The sequence below is a fragment of the Arvicanthis niloticus genome, chromosome 15 (genome assembly GCF_011762505.2).
Source record: "Arvicanthis niloticus isolate mArvNil1 chromosome 15, mArvNil1.pat.X, whole genome shotgun sequence".
NCBI lineage: Eukaryota > Metazoa > Chordata > Mammalia > Rodentia > Muridae > Arvicanthis > Arvicanthis niloticus.
The window spans coordinates 67,613,529-67,630,469 of NC_047672.1; the positions used below are offsets into that span (position 1 = coordinate 67,613,529).

Genomic DNA, 16,941 nt, shown 5'->3' on the forward strand with positions numbered 1-16,941 from the left:
GTTCTACTTGCTTTATACCTTGGTAAGTATCTCTTTAGGTTAGGAAAAATTTTTCCATGATTTTCTGGGACTTTAATCCGGTTTCTTTTCTTTCATCTGTTATTATTATTATTATTATTATTATTATTATTATTATTATTTTATTATTATTATATTTGGTCTTTTCATAGTCTTCACTATATTGGATGTTCTGTATCACAAGATTTTTTTAAACATTTTCTTTGTTCAAAGTATCTATACTTGAGATTTTTTTTCTTCTCTCTGATATTTTATTGGTGAAGCTTGCCTCTAAGATTCCTGTTCTATAGGGTTTATCCCCAAACTTGTTGCCTGTAGGTGCAATATGTTCTTCTAGCTGGGATGCCTCAGTAGGAGAGGAAGTGTTTAGCTTCACAGAGACTTGAAGTGCCAGGGTGGGAGAATATCCAGGGAGTTCCACCTGCTCAGAGGAGAAGGGGAGGCGAAATGGGGGTAGTGTGTCCTGGAGGTGGGTAGTAAGCAGGATGTAAAATGAATAAGTTAATTAATGAATGAATGAATTTTAAAAATAAATTTTGGAAAGCAAAAAATAATAGATTCCTATTCTAGTTACTTTGTTTTTCATTTATGAATTTACCTCAGTTTGGGTTTTTCTTACTGGCTATATTTCCACTTTTGGATTTTGAATTGTTTTATTTATTTTCTTCCACTTTTTGGTTCTGTTTTCATAGATTTTTAAATGAGAATTAAAATTTTTTTCTTTAAAGATCTATATCATATTTATAGGGGTTATCTTTTGCTTCAATTATGCTGCAATTCCTAGGGCCTCCTGTGGTAGTGTTGGTAGGCTGTAGTGCAGACATTTTGTCCTAGCTGTTATTTATTGTGTTTTTATCTTGGTTTCAAGGCATCTGAGTTCGGGAAGATTGTACTTCTCCTTGCTAGTATCTGCTTTTGTCTTCATTTGGTGGGTGTTTGTCCCTTGATATTTGTTTCTCTTTTTCATTATTAGGGGAGTTTGTTGCTAGGTTGGTAATTCTTTTAGGATCCTTGCAGATAATGACCACTGACTGGGACTTAAGGAGTAAAATGTGTTCTTAGTTATTGTGAGCTGACCCTTGGGAATGCAGATGAACAGAGAGGGACTGAGATAGTCTACAGAAAGAAGAAAGCAGGATATTTTACTAGGGGTTGCTTCATCCCCAGGGTATGGGGTCATAGAGTGAGGGGAGGTCACATTTACATGGTGATATATAGTACTGTAAGAAATGAAACTATACAATAATTTTGAATATAGAAATTTTGATATCTCAATCCTAATCAAATACTGCTTATTTTGATTAATTTGATTTTACTGCATTTTCCCTATTCACATATGTGTGTGTGTGTGTCACAATACTTCAAAGTCTGTATCTATTTATAGCTATAAAGTATGAACCAGTATGATTTTTTTCTTTTATAAACAAAGAATTTGTGAGTCACAGAACTATTCAGTACATATATCCACACCCCCTCTTCTCAATAGTAACATGCCTATGGCAACTACAGCAGTAGAGGAAATAAAATTTTATGCAAAACCCGATTCAGTAGGAATATGGCATTGGTTATATGTACGGAAAGGAGAATATCACTCATAAAAAGCAAAAATGAAATGTGTCATAATGTACTTTATCTCATCTAAAACACAAAGAGCCAGTCTTCAATACTGCACTTGGGTAAAGTTTTTCTAAAACTGCATTCCAAAGGGTTTTTAGGTAGATGTTGCCAAAAGTCTATTCTCAATTCACTCTTCATCATTTCTTTCAGTTATTAGAATATATTTTTTCAAAATAAAAAGAAGGAATGGTCTTGAGCAAGAATGAAATCAGAGTAGAGTGCATGTGTCAATGAGTCAGACTGCTTACATTACTAAGATTAATTTTGTTTCCTTGATGCTTCCTAGCCAAGTAAAAAACTTTCTTCTCAAGAGCCTTTGACAGGTCAACACAAATTTTAATCATTAAGAGAGAAAAAAAGTTCAGAAGTATAGTATAATTTTCTCAACATTTTGCCTATTTAATACTTTTCAAATGAATTCATAATTTCTATTGTTAATTTTCTTCCATTATTAAAGTCAAACTCCCAAACTCTATATAGGCATACATACATGTACAAACACACATATACACACAAACACACAACACACACACAAACACATATACACACATGTATACACAGAGGGACAGAGACAGACATAGACACAGAGAAAGATAAACAGACAGAAATATATGTCTCCTCTTTTTCTTTAAATACTGTTTATTTTGATTAAATTGATATTGGACCCCAGTGAATAATTTATATTCAGTTATTTTAATTAACCTCAAGGTATATTTTTATATTGGTAAAATTTTAAGTAAATATCATAAATGGCAAGTGAAGACAATCTAGAGAAACATGGGATAAGCACTATTAAGGTTATAAAGAATCACATTGGAAATGACTCTCAGTTTAGTTATTTGAGTAACCAAATAGTTTATAAAACAAACCATTAGTCAATTATACATTTTTTAGTGTAATATTGGAATACTATTTCAAATTACATATAAAAACCAGCACACTTACAAATCTGAAAACCATTTCAAGAATTCATTTTTGTATTTCTATTCTAGTATTTAAAGTACATGACTATAAATATAAATTTGGCATTTGTGTAAATTATTTTCAAACAAGAGTTTGGGAGAACACTTCACAGCTGTTGCTTATATTATTTGTGTGTGCGGGGGGGGTGTCTTTTATGAGTGCACGTTTATTGCATGTATTTGACTGAGAGAATGTAGTATAATAATCTTCACCAACAACCTAGAAATAATGCAAATGTTTAGAGAAAGCCATGGGCCAGGGTTTGAACACATCTCTCAATCTTGAAGTATCATCAATTTGCATATCAATTGATCTTTCTCTATTCTTCATATTTAAAATATAGACATTGAATTGGAGTCACTTCTCTTTGAGGTTATTTTCATCTAAGATCCCAATGATGGGCAATGACTCTGGCTCTTTTTCTTTTTCCCTGTTTTAAAAATGATTACTGCCCAGTCCTTCTTTAACTTTTTTAACTTATTTGAGATAGTGAGACTGTGAGTTAAGGGCCTATAGCAAATTCATGGCTTTGAGTTTATTGTTAGGGAGTTTTCTGTATTTTCTTTAGAAATAGCTGAGAGGAGTTAACAGACAACAGTCCAGATTGCCTTACATGGATAGTTGGTTTTCAAAACATCAGAAATCCACAGAATTGACATTACAAACATTTCTGTATTAATGTTCATTTTGATTAGATACCTGTCTGCTCCTGACAGCTTCCTGTCTTGGATTCTAAGAAGAAATTGAGCATCCTTGGAGTTACTCCAGTTGTGCAGTGACAGCCACTAGGCAAGAATTGCCTCTTTCTATCTACAGACAAAATACTGTCCAGAAAAGGACACACTTGCAGAATAGTTGACTGATTTTATCTGCCAATACAGAGTAATCAGCCCTTAATAATTCTGCATCACTAGGTCTGTCAGATGATCCTGGGCCAGAAGGCTGAAGATCGGATGCTGCAACATTCTGTAGTATAAGGACTGTCCAGGTGTTCAGTGGTCTCTATAAATTGGGTATATTTTAGAAGCTATGCTTTGTATTTCCTATAATCTCAGTTAACTCAGTCATTCTGGATTTCTGATTGGGTTGAAAACTTATAGTCTCATAGCCAATCCTTGCTATTTACTTTCAGAGAAAAGATTTGAGAGGATGGTTTTCAGCTGACATTCATTCTAAAGCCATGAAAAAAAAAAAAAAAAAAAAAAGCCAGGTTCAGAACTAAGTCTTTTATTTAGGAGAGATGACAGAGGTTCTGCTTAGTCAACAAAATGATGGACTGGGTATTAGGTCTATCTTGCACCTTACTGACATAAATTAGTATAGCTATGCTCTAACTGTATTTTGAGAGAAAAGTTTTATTTTAACAGGAAGGGTGATATGTAGGAGAAGCTAAGGTGGGAGGAGTACAGAGATGAGGAGTAAGGAGAGGAGGAGGAGAAGGAGAGGAGGATCTAGGTGATGAGAGAGAAAGAGAGAGGGGGGCTAGATATGGAGGCGGATGTTCACATGTTTCCCCCAGTCAAAGATAGTTGATATATCTAGATTGGGTATTAGGTTACACTTCTGATTGATATTGAGCATTACCAAACTTATAAAGCCTTTGGTTGACATTAAAAAATTGTATAAAAGCAAAAAGGAATAGGGGTTTTCTAGGGAGGGGAAATAAGGAAAGGGGATGGCATCTGAAATGTAAATAAAATGTCCAATAAAAAATAAATTAAAAAAAAAAAGGAATAACACACAGGTTTCTTTAGCCTAGCTATGGAAACAGAGGAACACTGCCGACAACTTCTTGCTCTTTATCCTTGATGTTCCTGGTCTAATTCTTGACAGTCCTCCCTCCATCAATATATACTCATACCCACCCCAAACCACCCTCCCACTCACAGGTACCTACACACACACAAAAGGCACACACTGGGCTGCCATGTGATTTGGATCTGTACTTATTCTTAGAAATGTAAAATTCTTTGAATAAATACCTACAAGAGCTGGAGAAATGGCTCAGCAGTTACGAGCAGGGGGTGCTCTTCCAGCGGGTTTAGGTTCAATTTCTAGCACCCATACAGTGGTTTATAACTCTTTGTAGCTTAAATACCAGGCAATTTGACACTTGTTTTTGGGCTCTGTGGGCACAGAGATGAATCTAGTACACAGGTATGCATGCAAGCAAAACACTCATATACATAAAAATAAATGATTAAAAGCTACTTCCTAAAATTTTATCTTGTAATATTGTGTTACTCATCTTCATAACTGAAAACTCTTCTTCTTCTTTTTTACTGATTTGTTTATGTTGGGGGGGGCTATAAATCAGAGACTCCTGTATGCTTGGTGGGCTTTCTACCAAGCAGTTTCTCCAGTCTTTTTACTTTATTTGGATACAGGGTTTCATTAACTGACACAGACCAATCTTGAACTCACTTGCGCCTAGGTAGGCCTTGAACTTCAAATCTTCCTGCCTCAGCTTCCCAAGTAGCCAGTATTACAGGCCTGAGCCACCAGACCTAGCTAAATTATTGTCACAGTAAACCATGATTTTAAGACATTTTTATGCTGCTGTGTAACACTCGCATAAGCATTTTTAATCCCTAGTTCCACATTCAAGAAAACATACACACACACACACACACACCGGGGGGGGGGGCATAACAGAATGGATGGAGAGAGACAGAGACAGATACAGAGACAGACAGAGAGACAAAGAGTCCTACTCCATTCTTAAAAGCATACATCTAGTATACTTGAATATACATACAGTGATGGTTGCTCAGCATTACTGAGTGTAATTAATGCTTTTGAACTATCCGTTTAAGTAAGACAGTTTCATAACTTTGTTAAATATTTTACTGCATACAGTTTACCTGAATTTTACTAATGTGTCTGCAACTTATAAGTATTTGATTTTATTATTGTAAAACAAATTTTCTTTGTGCATATTCAAGTGGCATTTCAATAAAATAAATTAAATAAAAAAATGATTACTGAATGGGAATTGTAAAAGTAACTTTTATTTGACAGATATAATTATCATTTTGGAGGCTTACTGCTAAATAAACTCGCTCTAGCTCTTTCAACCTTAGGCTGGCTGGTTGAACTTAGTTGTTCTTGTTCAAACTTCTAAGATGACTGATTCAAATTAACTTCTCTTGGCTTCTGAATGAGTTGCTCTGCTTGGAAAAACTGCCTCTGAACTCCACAAATTGACTAAATTCAAGAATCAAACATCTCTGAATCAAACTGAGCTCAACTTCACTCAACAGCATGGAACTGAGCTGCATTCACTGAACTGACTAACTCTTAAGTAGACTCTTTTGCCTGCCTGTTTGATGAGAATTGTGCGCATCCTGTCTCTGACTCATTCTGTCAAATCTTGAATTTATCACTTTGTTTACCCTTCAAATAGTTGTCATATGCAAACATGGCTGCTTCCTTCTACAAACCAATTTTACCAACATTGTTTGAGATTCAATGTGTGTACTAAGGGTGTGTCTGCAATCCAGGTAGAGGGATTAAAGGTGTGTCACTGCAGCAGGATCACAGAGATTTAGAAATTCTTTTGATGTGATCCCTTGCCAGAGCAGCCATATTGTTGGATTAAAATTTCTCTACAGGGAATTCCCAACTACCAAAAGTAAACATATAAATAAAACAAAAACCAAGAACTTGTAGATAATAAGTAAAAATTAGACAAAGAGAACAAGAGGAAAGAGCCAGCAAATCATACTTCTCCATATCCTCTCTCCCAGATGGTTATAGTGGACTTCAAATATATGTTCCAGTAAAAATGTTATGAACATTAAGAATGCCACTACTATTTTAAAGTAAAACTATTAAAATCCATCTTCTTAACTGTATCAGTTATCTTTCTTGCTTCTGTGATCAAAAACATATAATTGGAAGCAATTTAAAAAAGGAATGTGGCTTAAAGCTTGAGGAGGTGGATGGAGAAGGGATGGAGGTAGGAATGAGGCCACTGGTTATCTATTCAGGAAGTAGAACACTTACTTGTAGTCTGGCAATCCCCCAGAGCTGAGGTACCTCTGTAGAGCTGAGCTCATAAAATTCCAAAACCTTCCAAAACACTGTCACTACTTGGGGACAAAGTGTTGAAACACATGACCATATAAGGAATATTTAACATTCAAGCCAAAATAACTATTTAAGATTAGATCTAACTGAATGTGAATCAATCATAAAGAAATAGGTGCAGGGTTGGCAAGGTGGCTCAGAGAGTAAACGTGCTTGCTTACCCCCTGATAGTTACAGTTTGATTCCTGGATCCTACATAGTGGGAAGAGAGAATTGACTGTTTTCTAATCTCTACTCACATGCTGTAGCCTATATCTTTGTATAAATACACACACACACACACACACACACACACACTGTTAGGCGCCATAAGAACCTCGCCCCAAGATGGCGATGGCCACCCAAGGGCTGAGTGATAAACAAGTCCTTATTAGGTGTGAAGGCTGTGCTTCTAGGTGGCCTGATCTTATGCAAGCGTCACAAGCCTATGGAGAGATGATACGTGGCATGAGTTCATGGGCTCCTGGCAGGGTTTATAAGCTGCGCCCAGGAAGGGATTGCGGGCTCGCCATCTTGACTACCAACTGCTAAGCATCCTGAGTAAACTGCTGTGAGAAGGAACCGGTTGTTCCGTGTCTTAATTCCTGCTGGTCAGGGTTGGCGCGGCGCAACACACAAATAAATGTAAAAACAAATTAAAGTATTTCAAAACAGCAGTTACAGATATTATTACCTTTATTATGAATATTATAAAATTAAATAAACTAAAGTAGAATACAGCTACTTTAAAGGGTGATAGAAATTAAGTACACAGAAAGCAACAAGGTATTTTTAGAGTCATTCTATGTTTCCACGTATGCATGTTTGTGTACGTGTGACTTATGTGGGTGAGTTTTAGTGTGGAACACAGAGGCTGATGTTAGATATTGTCTTCAGTCACTCTTTTCCTTGTTTTGCTTTTGAAAGAGGGTCTATACTGACTAAGTTAGTGTTTCTATTGCTGTGAAGACACACCTTGACCAAGGCAGTTCTTAGAAAGGACAAGATTTAATTAGAAATACAGGTTAAGAGGATCAGTCCATTTTCACAAAGGCAGGAAGCATAGCAGAATCCAGGCAGGCATGGCACAAATACTCTGACAAGGTCATACTTAATAGTGCCACTGCGTGGGCCAAACATATTCAAACCACTGCAATCCACAACTCCCTGGTAAACACAGGCTTGTTCAAGCATATGAGTCTATGGAAAGCATACGTAACCATAGCATAATATGTTAATCCAAATTCAAAAGTCCCAAGGTCTGTAACAGTCTAAGCAAAAGGAGCCCAAAGCTCAAAGTTTCTTCCAAGATTCATCCAAACACTTCACTGTAATCCTCTATAAATTCAAAATTAAAAAGCAGATCACATACCCCTAATATTCAGAGTATATATATGATTCCAAAATGTCACAATGAGGAAATACTAGACCAAAGCAACACCAAAATAAGCTGGGCAAACTCCAAACTTTGCATATCCATGCTTTTTTTTTTTTTATCAGTTATTTTATTTATTTACATTTCAACTGTAATCCCGCTTTCCAGTTTCCCCTCCACAATCGCCCATCCTCTCCCCTGTACCCTGGCTTCTATGAGGGTTATCCTCTACCCACCACCCACTCCTGCCTCAGTGTTCTAGCATTCCCCTATGCTGGGGCATCGAGCTTCCACAGGACCAAGGGGCTCCCCTCCCAGTGATGCCAGATAAGGCCATCTTCTACTACACATGCAGATGTATCCCTCCATGTGTACTCTTTGGTTGGTGGTTTAGTCCCTGGGAGCCTTGAGGGATCTGCTTGGTTGATATTGCCATTCTTCCTATGGGGTTGCAAACCCCTTTAGCTTTTTCAGCCCTTCCCTTAAGTCCTCCTCCATTGGTGTCCCTGTGCTCAGTCCAACGGTTGTTTGTGTGCATTCACATCTCTATTGGTCAGGTTGTCGGAGAGCCTCTCAGGAGACAACTATACTAGGCTGCTGTATAGCACTTCATGGCAACAACAATAGTGTCTGGGTTTGGTGTCTACAGATGGGATGGATCCCTAGATGGGGCAGTCTCTGGATGCCGTTTCCTTCTTCAGTCTCTGCTCCAGTCTTTGTCTGTGGATTTCCTTTGGACAAGAGCAATTCTGGATTAATATTTTTGAGATGGGTGGGTTGCCACATCCCTCAACCAGGGGCCACCTATCTGCTGGATATGGTCTCTAGAGGCTCTATCTCCCCTTTGTTGGGTATTTCAGCTAATGTCATCCCTGTTGGGTCTTGGGAAACCCTTGGGTCCCTGGCATCTAGGACTTTCTAGTGGCTACCCCAATTCTCCATCCCTCACTGCTACATACCTCTTTTCAAATTTCTGAACTAGGAAATATTATCCTGAGTGAGGTAACCCAATCACAAAGGAACACTCACTGATAAGTAGATATTAGCCCAAAAGCTTGCAATACCCTAGATACAACTCACAGACCACATGAAACTCATGAAGAAGAAAGACCAAAGTGTGGGTGTTTTGGTCCTTCTTAGAAGGAATAACAAAATACTCATGGGAGCAAATATGGAGATAAATCATGGGACAGAAACCGAAGGAAGGGTCATCCAGAGACTTCTCCACCTGGGTATCTATCCCATGTGTAGCCACCAAAGGCAGATGCTGATGTGCATGCCAGGAAGTGCATGCTGTCAGGAATCTGATATAGCTGTCTCCTTAGAGGTCTGCCAGAGCCTGACATTCAGAAGTGGATGCTCACAGCCAACCATTGAACTGATCATGGGGTTTCCAATGGAGGAGATAGAGAGAAGACTGAAGGAGCTGAAGGGGTTTGTGACTCCATGGGGAGAGCAACAATACCAACCAGCTCCCTAGATCAAAAGCACTAGCCTGGGAGTACATAGGGAGGGACCTATGGCTCCAGCTGTATTTGTAGGGGAGGATGGCCTTGTCGGGCATAGGTAGGAGAGGAGGTTCTTGGTCTTGTGAAAGCTGGATGCCCCAGTGTGAGAGAATTTGAGAGTTGGGAGGTGAGAGCTGTTGAGGGGTTGGGGGCATATCCTCATAGAAGCAGGAGGAGGGGGTATGGGATAGAGGGTTTCTTGGGGAGATGGGGAAAGGGGATAACATCTGAAATGTCAATAGGGAAAAGGATAACATCTGAAATATAAATAAAATATCTAATAAAAATTAATAAAAAAACAAAAACAAAAAAACAAACAAGCAAACAAGCAAACAAAAACCAACCAACCAACCAACAAACAAAACGAAGTCCTAAGACACATTCCTCCAAACAAAAGCTTGGTCAGTGCTATCACAGCTATACCCCAGTTCTCAGTATCCACTAATGTCTTAGATAGGGCTTTCATTGGTGTGAAGGGATACCATGACCAAGGCAACTCTTATAAAAGAGAACATCGAATTGGGGCTAGTTTCAGAGGTTTGGTCTATTATCATCAAGCTGGAAAGCATTAGTAGTGGGATCTCAGGGATAGGCTGTCAAGCTAACATTTTTATGGATTCTCAGAATCTGAGCAAGGGCCTCAGGCTTGAGTCTGTGCAGAAAGCACTATGCTGAATAAGTTACCTCCAAAGTCTCACTCACAGTCTTCTACTTTATATATCACACACAGAATTTTCCCCTGGATTTTACTATGGTTTTGACAAATGGGTCTATGAAACATTAAAGAGTGAACATAAATCTGTCAATGTAGAAATAATGGCTTGTACCTTCCATTCAGCTTCTGTAAATACAGTTTGCCTATAGTGATTCATTTTTCCCAACCTGAATAATAATCAGAATAGTGTCTAAGAGGTTTGGTTAGTGCCCATTTTGTTATTGTGATGAGAAAAACAAAAAGTTGGGATTACAAGTACTATAAACATACAACGTATGCATCCTTATTTTAACATCAGTGTTAAGCCAGTCACTACTAACTTAGAATACTTAATATTAAAAATAGTATGTTTTGTTCTACAAGTTATAAACCTGTTTCTCACATACTAGAGAGAGAAAAACAACATTTTTAATATTTTGGAGAAATAACATTAGAAACCCTTTTTCATAGTCTGCTTGTTTTGAAGAAATACATTTTAGTAAACAAATAATTGACTTTGGGTTGTCCATTGCAAGAGTTACTAATCATACTTTCACTAAGATTTCCAGTTACACTTAAATTACTATAAACATTCTTGCTTTTTTGAAATACCATATGCATGTTCACTACTAAAAATCAGTTTAATTTAAAGTTCAGTTACAATATTTTGAAATACCAGTTGTAGTATTTGTAAACTGTGGGATCATAATTGGCATAATAAAAGATTCAACATACAAAAATTTGTAAATTCTCAATTTTTCTTAAAAGAAAATAAATATGATGTTCATAAGTTTAATACTTTGTAATAAATATACCTTATCAAAATGATTAAGTACATATGTATTGTGTATTCACAAATGCATTCAATAAACTTTTTAATATTAGAATTACTTTAGATTTACAGAGTTAATGTAAAGATACTACAAAGAATTTTCTCACAGACCACCCTCAAGTATCGTTTTGATTAGTATCTTCTATTTGCTTTATAATGGATTTGGAATGTTCCCTCAAAGCCTTGAATTGAAGGTGTGGTGGTAAATTTGGCAATAGAACAATATTAAGACCTTTAAGAGGTGGGGCCTAGTGGAATTTTAGGTTATTATGGGAATGACCCTGAAAGGAATAATGGGATTCCAGTCTTTTTACTTTGTTTGCTGTACACCATGAAGTAATCAGCTGCTTTGCCTAGAATGGTATATTGTTTTGTTTCAAGTAACAGGGCCAACTGAACATGAATTTGAATACTCAAGAATGTGCTTCTGCGTGGGCTCGTGAAGTGAGTTCCACTTTGGGGGGTCTGTTGTGTGTGTGTGTTGGAGCCCTGATGGCCACTCTGTGGTGACAAGAGGGGAAGATGACTTGGTCATTGTGTGGTCCTTCAAAGAGGGCCATGTGGTGGCTCGAGGCCATGGCCACAAGCCCTGGGTCAACGCTGTAGCCTTTGATCCTTACACCACTCGCACAGAGGATGCAGCATCAGCCAGTGGTGACAAGGAGTAGCCTGAAGTCACCAGCTCAGACACAGGAGCCCCAGTGTCCCCACTGCTCAAGGCTGGCTTTATCACATACCACTTTGGCTCAGCTGGCCAGGGCACACAGTTCTGCCTATGAGACCTCACAGAAGATTTGGTCTCCCCTCATTCATCTCTGGCCAGTGCCTGCACCCTTCCAGGCATACCTAGTGCCACCCCACCAGCTTCTGGTAGTTCTTGGGCCAGAGAGACAAGTGCAGGTTCCCTGCACCTCTCCCGGTCACCTATCACCTCCTACACCCAGCTTGTGGTGGCAAGGGTGGTGGGCCTAGTGTAGTGATGGAGCCTGGTATACCATTCAGCACTGGCTGCTTTGCTACACTGACACTGCAGGAACAGCAGGACCGCAGGGCTGAGAAGGAACAGAAGCACTACCACAGCCTGGGGAACATCAGCCGCTGGAGCAGTGGGGGTGGGTGTGGGGGGAATAGCAGTAAAGCCAAGCTCAGCAACCCTGCCCCTGGCAGCTGCTGGGACCCAGTCTGGGTGCTGAGAACCGCACTGGACTCTCGAATCTGTGAGGTCCCACTGCTGGAGCCTTTCCTGTGCGTGTGCAATAAGATTGCTCAGGAACACTCGACTGAGCTACTGTTCCTGGAAGATTGTATCATCACTGCCTACCAAAAGGACCTCATCTGCACATGGGCCTAGTCAGGCAAGGTGTTCACAGACCAGGAGACTGAGGTCCAGGCTTAGGCAGGAGAAGCAAGTTGGCCCAGGTCACCTAGCAATTCAGTGGTAGAGGGCATCTCCTCTCAACCAAGTAGCTCTCCCGTGGCACTGTGGTATGAAATGTAGATGTCCCATGTCCCCAGCCTCCTAGGTCTCCTAGCCATAACCCTCCCTGCTGACCTCAAGGATCACTGTATTAACAAGACTAATCATGATGGAAGACTGCTCCAAGCCCCCACCCTGCACAAATACTGGGGGTCCCTGAGGTTGGCCCAGCAATGAGCATGTAGTGGCCTGTGTGGTCTTGGCCTTGTCCTCCACCCACTGCCAAGTACAGTGACCTGTTCTCTGAAACATCCTTGTTAACCACATCCCTGTCTCAGCATGGGGCTGTTCAGGCCAGGGAGAGACTTAGCCCACAACAGCTCAGCTCCACAGTACCCCTGGGTTAGAGGGCATGGCAGGGAGCGTTTCCCTCTCCAGCCCAACCCCCACCCCTTGCTATGGTCTGTTCCTTTGAAAGTGTTAAATTATTGAAATCCCCAGGGCCCTCCTTGACCCCCTGGACCTCTTATTTATACTAAAGTCCTTGTTTGGAAAAAAAATTTGCACCAAAATAAATCTTTCTTCTCTTTTTAGTTATTTCAAGTATTTTGTTATATTCAATAAGAGAGTATTAACCAAGAATATAGTTCATTTGACACAATTAAAGAACCAATGCTCTGAGTGTTAAAGTCAATGCTGAGGGCAGTTTTCTTCTTTCTTGTAAAACCTCCTCTATGTTTGGTTCAAGAATCCTCACAATGTCCCATACTCATCAGCCATACCATCTTAGGTTGCTCTGTTCTATAACATGCTTCTTGCCTGTGTTTACCTGGAGCATTTGGAAAACTACATATCAGATATTTTCTGGAGTGACCCTCAATATGTGTCTGTAACATTCTCATTTCTCATAATAATATAGATAGAAACTATTATCATATCTTTAGAATGCGTTTTGTTTATAATATACCAACTATGGTTTTATAATTTTTTGAGAACTTTATATATGAGCACCAAGACTATATCCGACTCCTCTTCCTTTCCTGTAACATTTCCAATGTGCCTCACCGCAAATTCATGCTCCCGTCTTCATTATCATCGTTATATACGCATATGTGTATATATAATCTATAAAGCCAATTTAGCATAGCTCATGTGTATACATGTTCAGGGATTGCCACTTGGAATTTGATATCCATTCCAGGGTTCTTCCCTAGAGAAAACTGTTTCTTCCTCTCTCATTGACCCATTGACACCGGGTAGCTCTTTTCTAGATTTGGAAATATCACATGCACATATGAAATGTGCTTATTTTTTCTTTGTGGCTATTTTATTTTTTGATTGTTGATGTGTTTTATGACCATGTTTCTGTTTCTATCATATTTTTATGCACCAGTACACTTCTTCTATCTTGTTTGTGTGTAGATCCAGTGTTTATCACAAACTCTTAATTCTGATCACAAGTTTGTAACCTGCTACCATAGTTCTGTATAGAACCTTTATTCAGCTCCACCTCCAAGGCACTGAAAAAGGCAAACCAAAAAATTTTGTATTATTTGTGACTATTGTGAAGGGTATCGTTACACTATTTTTTCTCTCAGCTTGTTTATTTTTGAGTAGTGGAAGGCTGATTTGTTCGAGTTGATTTTATATCCAGCCACTTTGCTTAAGTTGTTTATCAGGTTTAGGAGTTCTCTGGTGGATTCTTTGGGCTCACTTAAGTATACTATCATATCATTTGCAAATAGTGATGTTTTGACTTCTTCCTTTTCTATTTGTATCCCTTTGACTTCCTTTTGTCTAATTGCTCTGGCTAGGACTTCCAGTACTATATTGAATAGATAAGAAGAGAGTAGGCAGCCTTGTCTAGTCCCTGATTTTAGTGGGCTTGCTTTAAGTTTCTCTCCATTTAGTTTGATGTTGGCTACTGGTTTGCTGTACATTGCTTTTACTAAGTTTAGGTATGGGCCTTGAATTCCTGATTTTTCTAAGACTTTTACCATGAAGGGATGTTGGATTTTATCAAATGCTTTCTCAGCATCTAATGAGATGATCATGTGTTTTTTTTTTTTTTTCTTTGAGTTTGTTTATGTAGTGGATTACAATGATGGCTTTCCAAATATTGAACCATCCTTGAATTCCTGGAATAAGGCCTACTTGATCATGATGGATGATTGTTTTGATGTTTTCTTGGATTTGGTTTGCCAGAATTTTTTGAGTATTTTTGCATCAATATTCATAAAGGAGATTGGTCTGAAGTTCTATTTTTTTTTTTTTTGTTGTGTCTTTGTGTGGTTTAGGTATGAGCATAATTGTGGCTTCATAGAACAAATTGGGTAGTATTCCTTGTGTTTCTATTTTGTGGAATAGTTTGAAGAGAATTGGTATTAGGTCTTCCTTGAAGGTATGATAGAATTCTGCACTAAAAACAGGTCCTGGGCTTATTTTGGTGGGGAGACGTTTAATGACTGCTGCTAATTAAAATGCCTTGGTGTGAATCTAACCAAGCAAATGAAAGATCTATATGACAAAAACTTCAAGTTTCTGAGAAAGAAATCGAAGATGACAGAAGATGGAAAGATCTCCCATGCTCATGGATTGGTAGGATTAATATAGTAATAATGGCCATCATGCCAAAAGCAATCTATAGATTCAATGCAATCCCCATCACAATTCCAAATCCTTCATACAGATAGAAAGAGCAATTTGCAAATTCATTTGAAATAACAAAAAACCCAGAATAGAAAAAAACTATTCTCAACAATAAAAGAACTTCTGGAGGAATCATCATCCCTGACCTTTAGCTGTACTACAGAGCAATAGTGATAAAAACTGCATGGTATTGGGACAGAGACAGGCAGGAAGATCAATGGACTAGAATTGAAGACAAAGAAATGAACCCTAAAGAAATGTTCAACATCTTTAGTCATCAGGGAAATGCAAATCAAAACAACCCTAAGATTCCACCTCACACCAGTCAGAATGGCCAAGATCAAAAACTCAGGTGATAGCAGATGCTGCCATGGACATGGAGAAAAAGGAACCATTGTTGGTGGGATTGCAAGCTGGTGCAACCAATCTGGAAGTCAGTCTGGTAGTTCCTCAGAAAATTGGACATAGCATTACCTGAGGACCCAGCTATACCACTCCTGGGCAGATACCCAGAAGATGCCCCAACATATAACAAGGACACATGCTCCACTATGTTCATAGCAGCCTTATTTATAATAGCTAGAAGCTAGAAAGAACCGAGACGTCCTTCAAAAGAGGAATGGATACAGAAAATGTGGTACATTTACACAATGGAATATATTACTCAGCTATAAAAACAACAAATTTGAGGAATTTTTAGGTAAATGACTGGAACTAGAAAATATCATCCTGAATGATATAACCCAATAACAAAAGAACACACATGGTATACACTCATTGATAATTGGATCTTAGCCCAGATGCTCGCAATACACAAGATACAACTAACAGACCACATGAAGCTCATGAAGAAGACCAAAGTGTGGGAGCTTCAGTCCTTCTTAGAAGGAATAACGAAATACTCATTAGAGCAAATATAGAGACAAAGTGTGGGACAGAAACAGAAAGAGGGGCCATTCAGAGACTGCTCCAGCTTGTTCATCATCCCTTGTGCAGACACCAAAAGCAGAAGCTGATGTGGATGCTTGGAAGTGCAGGATGACAGGCTGATATAGCTGTCTCCTTAGAAGTCTGCCAGTATCTGGCATATACAGCGGCAGATGCTCACAGCTAACCTTTGAACTGATCAAGGGTTTCCCAATGGAGAAGTTACAAAGAAGACTGAAGGAGCTGAAAGGGTTTGTGGTCCCATGGGGAGAGCAACAATACCAACCAACTAGAGCTCCCTGGGTCTAAACCTGGGAGAATATAGGGAGGAACCTGTGGCTCCATCTGTATTTGTGGGGGAGAATGGCCTTGTTGCGCATAGGTGGGTGAGGAAGACCTTGGACTTGTGAAGGCTGGATGTTCCAGTGTTGGGGGAATTTGAGGGCAGCTCTAGTGTGGAAATGATTTTGTGGGTAGGGGAATAACCTTATAGAAGAATGGGGGATGGGATGGAGGTTTCTGTGTGGTTGGAAAGTGGGTAAGGGGATAACATCTGAAATGTAAATAAAATATTCAATAAAAATTATAAAAAATCTGGCAAACTATTTTTCTTTTCTTTGTACTTGTAATTTTAAAGTAAAATTGTGTTTACTCTATACACCTCAGAAAACAATTGATAAAAACACTTTTTAGATTCTCTTGACATGAATCATGACATCAATGTATCTAGGTGATGTATTAATAGTGGGAAGCATCTTTAATTTCTGTGAAGATCACACAAAACACTTGTTTGCATATATCCTTTTATCAATAGCTTTTTAAGGAGTTGAGGCGGCCACAGTATGAATGGTACTGGCTAACTTCAACTTT

General features: G+C 38.7%; 1 pseudogene; it reads left to right on the top strand.

The window, feature by feature from the left end:
• LOC117720480 (dystrophia myotonica WD repeat-containing protein pseudogene) overlaps positions 1-12,429 on the top strand; it is a 109,211-nt pseudogene extending 96,782 nt beyond the window's left edge.
• Positions 12,430-16,941: the final 4,512 nt, after the last annotated feature.